At 31.6% G+C, this 7580-nt stretch overlaps 1 long non-coding RNA gene across 1 annotated transcript; it reads right to left on the bottom strand.

The window, feature by feature from the left end:
• Positions 1–3711: 3711 nt before the first annotated feature.
• LOC137062685 (uncharacterized) lies at positions 3712–6137 on the bottom strand. Its single transcript, XR_010901267.1, has 3 exons — positions 5255–6137; positions 4261–4810; positions 3712–3976 (listed from the first exon to the last, which is right to left on the bottom strand). It is a non-coding gene; the product is annotated as an uncharacterized lncRNA (long non-coding RNA).
• Positions 6138–7580: the final 1443 nt, after the last annotated feature.

Here is a 7580-nt window from a genome sequence, read left to right as displayed (position 1 = left end):
AATTTAAAGGGTTTTATTCGTTGACATTAGTTAACATAAACAATGAACAGTACTCCAGCTGCATTTATTGTTACGTACGCAAAACTGACAGTTCGGTACGTACCTCGGTTTGGAAGTCACGGTTCATTAGGCTACATTGTAAAAAAAAAAAAAAAAAAAAAAACAGAAAATGTACTGGTAATTTTCTGCCAGTATTATCCAGTAATTTTACGGAAATTCAGGGAGCCTTATTGCACATTAGCTATTAAAGGTTAACAACAGAGCCCAAATTATATTAGCCTAAATTCAGTTGCTATTTATTTTTAGATGTAATAATCAACACTCAAATAACATATTGTATGCAAACATGTAAACTTAACAGGAAGCAGTTTTTGCACTAACTTCTAAATATAAATATAAAATTATATTTTTACCCCAATTTGTTGAAATCATTTATAGGCTAGTGACTGTCGTTTTCATGACAGATTTATTTAAACATAGCCTATATTAACAAGACATAAGTAACAGGTTAGGTAGAATATAATGAATATATAGGCTAATAGTGCATATTAAGCGAAATAGTTCATTTCGCTAGTGAACTAACAGCTGTGGACACTGAATGACTTCTGAGGTAAAGTAGATGACATTGTTTACAAGCTGTTTTATTGACGTCTTTCCGCTGTTGAAACACTGATTGAGCGATTACACGGCGTGATATGTTTCCCGTAAGTAATGCATCCTCAACAAAATCTCCAGATGTTGATTTATGTTTATTCTTTGAAGAGATGATGACGTTCACTAGCATGACGCGCTGCGAGCGCCGATACAGTGATTTGCCACTTTAAAGAGAGTCAAACCCGCATTTATTGTTTGCATTTCGTGATAAAATGGACAGAATACTTAATATTTTCCTGTGGGAACTCGGATTGAAGCATGTAATGCGCGTAAAAAAAAAACAAGTTAAAGATTGCACGTGCAATTCTTCTATTGCACATTTCTAAAGCACATTGTGATGTCAGGCACTGATGTTGGACAAGAAGGCCTGGTTCGCAGTCTCCGCTCTAATTCATCCTATGAATACCGGTGTTCTATCGGGTTGAGGTCATGACACTGTGCATGCAGGTCAGTTCTCCACACCAGACTCACTCATCCAAGTGTTTATGGATCTTGCTTTGTGAATTGGTGTGCAGCCATGTTGGAACAAGAAGGAGCCATCCCCAAACTGTTCCCACAAAGCTGGGAGCATGAAATTGTCCAAAATGTCTTGGTATGCTGAAGCATAAAGAGTTCCTTCACTGGAACTAAGGGGCCAACCCTTGTGAAAAAAAGTGCACTTTAGTGTACTTTTATAAAGTGTACTTATTACACAGATAATATACTTATACTAAATACACTTAATTGTGCAATTAAATGCAATGTTTTCGGTGTACTTAACACACATTATATGTAATTGATTTCAAATTTATCACATATTAAGTTGAAATAAAATACAATAAGTTGCAATTAAGAGTGATTTTTTGGAACAACTTAAGTGGTACTTAAATACAACTTTATATGTACTTTCATAATCACTTCTAGTGTATTAAAATTGTAATTAAAGTGCACTGCTCAATGTACTGACAAGCAATTAATGTGAACTAAAACATACTTTAATGTCAGCTAAATATACACTTAAGTGTGAATTAAATGCAATGTTTTCAGTGTACTTAACACACATTATATGTAATTGATTTCAAATTTATCACATATTAAGTTGAAATAAAATACAATAAGTTGCAATTAAGAGTGATTTTTTGGAACAACTTAAGTGGTACTTAAATACAACTTTATATGTACTTTCATAATCACTTCTAGTGTATTAAAATTGTAATTAAAGTGCACTGCTCAATGTACTGACAAGCAATTAATGTGAATTAAAACATACTTTAATGTCAGCTAAATATACACTTAAGTGTGAATTAAATGCAATGTTTTCGGTGTACTTAACACACATTATATGTAATTGATTTCAAATTTATCACATATTAAGTTGAAATAAAATACAATAAGTTGCAATTAAGAGTGATTTTTTGGAACAACTTAAGTGGTACTTAAATACAACTTTATATGTACTTTCATAATCACTTCTAGTGTATTGAAATTGTAATTAAAGTGCACTGCTCAATGTACTGACATCCATTCTACTGTCTTAAAAACAAGCAATTAATATGAACTAAAATATACCTTAACGTAATTTACATGTACACTCTAATATAATGAAATACATTCATAATTACATTTTTCAAATAATACAGCTGCAATTTCGTATAATAAACACATCCAAATTTAAATCCTCTACATTTATTGACAAAACAATCTGTAAAACAAATATACAAAAAAAAAACTTTTTTTGATGCCCAAGAAAAACCCAAAAAACTATTTACACAAACACAAGAACATATGTACTCTGTCAATTTTATCATTAAATTCAAGTGATGCCATATTGATGCTCTTTAATGTGACATGACAGATCACTGTAAAGACATCAGTTCAAGCAGCAACGCGGCACGAGTGAATGTGATCACCTTGTCATAGTCAAAGAATTAACATAAATTAACATCAGAAGGTATGTTAAGGATACATTACAACTTACTAAAATGTATCACATTGTGTAATCGTTCAGTGTTTCAACAGCAGAAAGATGTCGATAAAACACGAGAGAGATGAACTCTTTCACTAAATGTATGCATTATATTAGCCTATATATTCATCATATTCTACTTAACCTGAAAACCTGAAAAAAACCTAGTCTATAATTAGATTTATAAGTTAATGCATGAGAAGTTTACACGTTTGCATACAATGCAAGTGCAAGTAAGGCCTCCCTATATAGTCTACACTATACAGCATTCTTTGTCGTTTGATTAAACAAGAAACAACAAGGCAATTATATATTACATTCTGAATCAAATTATAATCTTTGTGTGCCCTTTGTTAGAGTTAAGCTTGGTAAAACGTCCTTCAAATATGTCGCAGCCTCAGATTGAAATTTGCTCCAGACTGAGTTGAAGCTAAAAGATCTGGTGACATTTAGTCATTTTAAAATTTTACTTCATCATTTTGAGAGTAAATTAATGGTGTGTAATTGTTTTTGACTGGTTGTATGTTTTATGTTTTTTATGTGACTTTTTATGTATAACTGTACATGCAAACACAGCTGCCTATCTTGGCCAGGACAGGACATTTTAATCTCAGTGAGTTTTTCTCCTGGTTAAATAAAGGTAATAATAATAATAATTAGTAGAGATTTTTTTTATATTATATTTTTAATTCTTTAAGAAACCTTTAGTTTAGGACAATTACAATTTGTTCAGTAAACCAATAATAAAAAAATAAAAAATAGCATTTTTATATTTAGTGTTCCTCCCCGAACTGTCAGCTTTGTGTACTGTTACACCCCTATTATTAATGCAATCTTAAAATCAAAAGTTGTATATATGTTAATTATTTAATGCATTTTTAACTTGCATGAACAATGACTATAAATTTAATTAACTAGCTTTGAACTATAATTTATTAAGCAAGGTCAACAACTATTAATAAACACTGTAAAAAATTAAATTAAATAAATAAATAAAAAGAAATCACCGTTAGATCATGTCGGCCAATACATTAAATAACGTTAACAAATTAGATCTTATTGTAAAGTGTTACTAAACTTATAAGCTCTTAAACCTTTACTAGCACCAAAATTAGGACCAAAAGCTTTATTCTAAAATCTTATTCCAGCATTACAGTGAAAGAAAAAAAACAAAAACAAAAACAAAAAACAAAAAAACAGAAGAACTCCAAAGGCACACAAAATTGTTTGTCACCAACTCTTTTCAAGTTGTTTGGAAAGTGCTGTTTATGTCAATGTCCCAGAAGCTCTCCATCAGTAGGAAACTGCTGCACCATCTCTCCACAGTAGATGTGAATGGACATGTTCCAAAGAGGCAGGAAAGAAAAAAATATATACCTTGAGGAAAGAAAAAGAAAACGCAAAGAAAAAACTTGTTTATAAAACAGATCTATCCATTATTATAATTGGCTCAATTAAATTAAAACGATAGATGTACAGTTGTGCTCCAAAGTTTATATTCACACAGCAGTATCTGTATGAAAAAAAGAAGAAAGAAAAAAAAATCATAAAAATGAGCATGCTGTCTCTTTTTTATCTAGTACTGCCCTGATGAAGCAGTTTATTCTGCACGGTGTGTGTACGCTTTTGACCACAACTGCATCCCCTATGTGATGAATTACCTCAGTCGTCAGGGTAGAATGATTGGAGAGGTTCCTTCACGTATCCCACTGAGCACATCATCTTCACTGACACTGGACTTTAAAAATAGAGAACATTTTAATAATGGTTTTTATTCCTACTTTACAGGGAATTAAACATAACTTAAATATAGATAAATAAATAACCCAAGACCAGTGTAAATTGAGAAAAGTATTCTTGCATTTTTCCTCATCTTGCCTTGCAAGTTTCAGCTTAACTACCTAGCACCATCCATGAAGGATGTTCTTGTATTTACCACGCCTGGCACAGCAATGCTGCGGCTCCATTCCTTTGGGTGTGTGGCCTGTAAAATATATAATGATTAGGGGATCTGTAAATGCACAAGTGGGAATGTATTACTTACAAATGGACAAGATACAAAGCATTTAAAAGCGAAAGACTTGATAGCAATGTTTTAGCTTGTGTGATCAGTGTCATGGCTGGGCATAAATTCATAATTAACATAAACTTGACCTCATCAAGATGGCTCTGTGATTCCACACAGCTTGCACTGGATCTCCAATAACAAATCTGTATTGATCCAACAAAATAAAAAATAAAATAAGATAAGCACAAAATATTAAAAACACAAATAGTACTTTAACATCTTACTCTCCAAATGCAAAAAGAAAAGAACATATTAAAATCATTATTTCATTACTGGTTGTTATAAGTTAATATATGGAATAAATGTATATAACGTTAAATGTCCTCTGTCCATTTAAAAAGTAGGAGTTCGATTAAAATATTGTATTTACAGCAGGCAGATTCATTGAACATGCCCACACCGGCGATCATATTCCGATTTAAGAAATAATTATAATGCAATCTTAGATACATGATAGGAAACATGATTAATTCACCTCCCGAGTCCCCTATCTGCGATTAAACTATAAATAACTACACCGTAATAGAGAGCTACCATGTTACGGTGAAAATGTAAAATCAAGAGAGCTTATATCAAGATATACTTACTTGACTCGTTATTTGTAGCATATAACGTCTCATCTGTAATGATCCGAACGGTTCGCTCCTCTGTTGTCTGTTGTCCTTCAGCTTCATTACGCATCGCGATGACGCAAACATGGCAGACCGCGCATTTTTCAAAATCATGACGTAGTATGTTTGGCGCATGCGCATTGAAATATTAAGTATAAATATAAAATAAGATATTTCGTGCATTAAATGTTGATTATAAATGACGTATTAATTATCCATTTCTGTTCAGGTTGTTCTAACACACTGTGTAGTTGGACTGTATTTCAGAGAACTTGACTCATTCACCTAACTAAAAGTCAATCATGTTTACAGTGAGTCTGATTAAAATGAAATGTAGCCTATTTTAACTGAATTTTAATGCAAATTAATTTGGTTTAGATTTGTTCAACTTTTTCTTGCAATTAATGCAATTAAATGTGTGTTTAATCGCCATACAACAACATAATATTGAAAGTAGGTTATTCTGTACACAGATGTAAAGTAGCCTACAGTACATTAGACAACTCCTCTCATAAAGATTGACAATGTCAAATTATGTAGAAAACTGACACTTGTAGTTGAGTTCATAGGAGCTAGTTATAACATTTCAACAGTATGTTGTACTGGAGTGTAAGCGAGTGAAATTTTGAAGAAAAATAAATTAACCAATGTAAATTTGGACAACTCATTTTTTTTTTAAATCATTTATTTTCCATGTGCTTTGTCATTAGTAAAATAAGTGCACTTTATGAAACAAACTCATAATTAAAATGGTTTAAGTAAATTTAGGTGTAGACATTATTACAAGGTGCATTTTTAAAAAGTGCACTTAAGTGTGTTTATAAATATTGTCATACAAGTGTACTTTCTTTAAGTGAAAATTAACTAGATATTATTACAAAGCGCACTTATTAAAAGTGCACTAAAGTGTGTTTATAAATATTGTCATGAAAGTGTACTTTTTTTAAAGTACAAATTAATTATATATTATTACAAAGTGCACTTATTATAAGTGTACTAAAGTGTGTTTATAAATATTGTCATGAAAGTGTACTTTTTAAAGTACAAATTAATTAGATATTATTTTAAAGTGCACTTATTAAAAGTGCACTAAAGTGTGTTTATAAATATCGTCATGAAAGTGTACTTTGTTAAAGTACAAATTAATTAGATATTATTACAAAGTACACTTATTATAAGTGCACTAAAGTGTGTTTATAAATATTGTCATGAAAGTGTACTTTTTAAAAATACAAATTAATTCGATATTATTACAAAGTGAATTTTAAAAAAGTGTACTTAAGTGTGTTTAGAAATATTGTCATTAAAGTGTATTCTCTTTAAGTACACTTAAGTGGCACTTAATTTTAATTATATCATATTATCTACAAGTGCAGTTTTAAAAAAATATACTTTAAATATATTAAGTGCACAAAAAATACACTTTCAATACAATTAAGCACACTTCTTTTTCACAAGGGAAGCCCAACCTCTGAAAAACAATCCCACACCATAATCCCCCCTCTAACTTTTCACTTGGCACAATGAAGTCAGGCAAGTACCATTCTCCTGGCAACCGGCAAACCCAGACTTTTCCATGGGTTTCCAGACATAGAAACTTGATTCGTCACTCCAAAGAACACGTCTAAACTCCTCTAGAGTCCTATTACGGTACCACGCTTGAATTCACTGAGCTCCTGAAAGCGACCCATTCTTTCACAAATGTTTAGAATCGTCTGCATATTTTATACACCTGTGGCCTTAGAAGTGATTGGAACACCAGCATTACTGTAAATTATTCAGAGGGGTGTCCCAATACTTTTGGCAATTTAGTTTAACTAGTTAGAAAGAAATACATACAGAAAAACATTCTGGCTATTACAACCAATCTAATCTGTGTTTTGATAGTTCAAGTATGATGATCTGCCAAAATCTGTCAATGTAATGTTAATGGGGGCTTGAAATACTAGAATATTTACAATGTCGAGCCATAGATCTATTTTAATATTATACTAAAACTGTCAATGCAAACCCTCACTCTCTTAAATTTTGTTTTAACGTTTTTGTTAAATATATTTAGCACTCATACTCAATGTAAAAACAACCAACATCAACACTAACTGTGATTTAAAAGCATTTAGCAAGTGCAACTGTAAGCTGTTAAACCTTCGATTTGTAATCACAGGTGGATCTGTAGTAATCTGCACTTAGCATGTGTGTTTACCTAAAGCATATTACTGGTATGAGAGTCCAAGCTCATAGAGAGGGGCTCAAAACCCTGACCCGAGGGTTAGGTTTTTTTTTTAGGAGAGCACAACAAGCA

The sequence above is a fragment of the Pseudorasbora parva genome, chromosome 23 (genome assembly GCF_024679245.1).
Source record: "Pseudorasbora parva isolate DD20220531a chromosome 23, ASM2467924v1, whole genome shotgun sequence".
Taxonomy (NCBI): Eukaryota; Metazoa; Chordata; class Actinopteri; order Cypriniformes; family Gobionidae; genus Pseudorasbora; species Pseudorasbora parva.
This window is presented reverse-complemented; position numbering and strand designations above follow the sequence as displayed.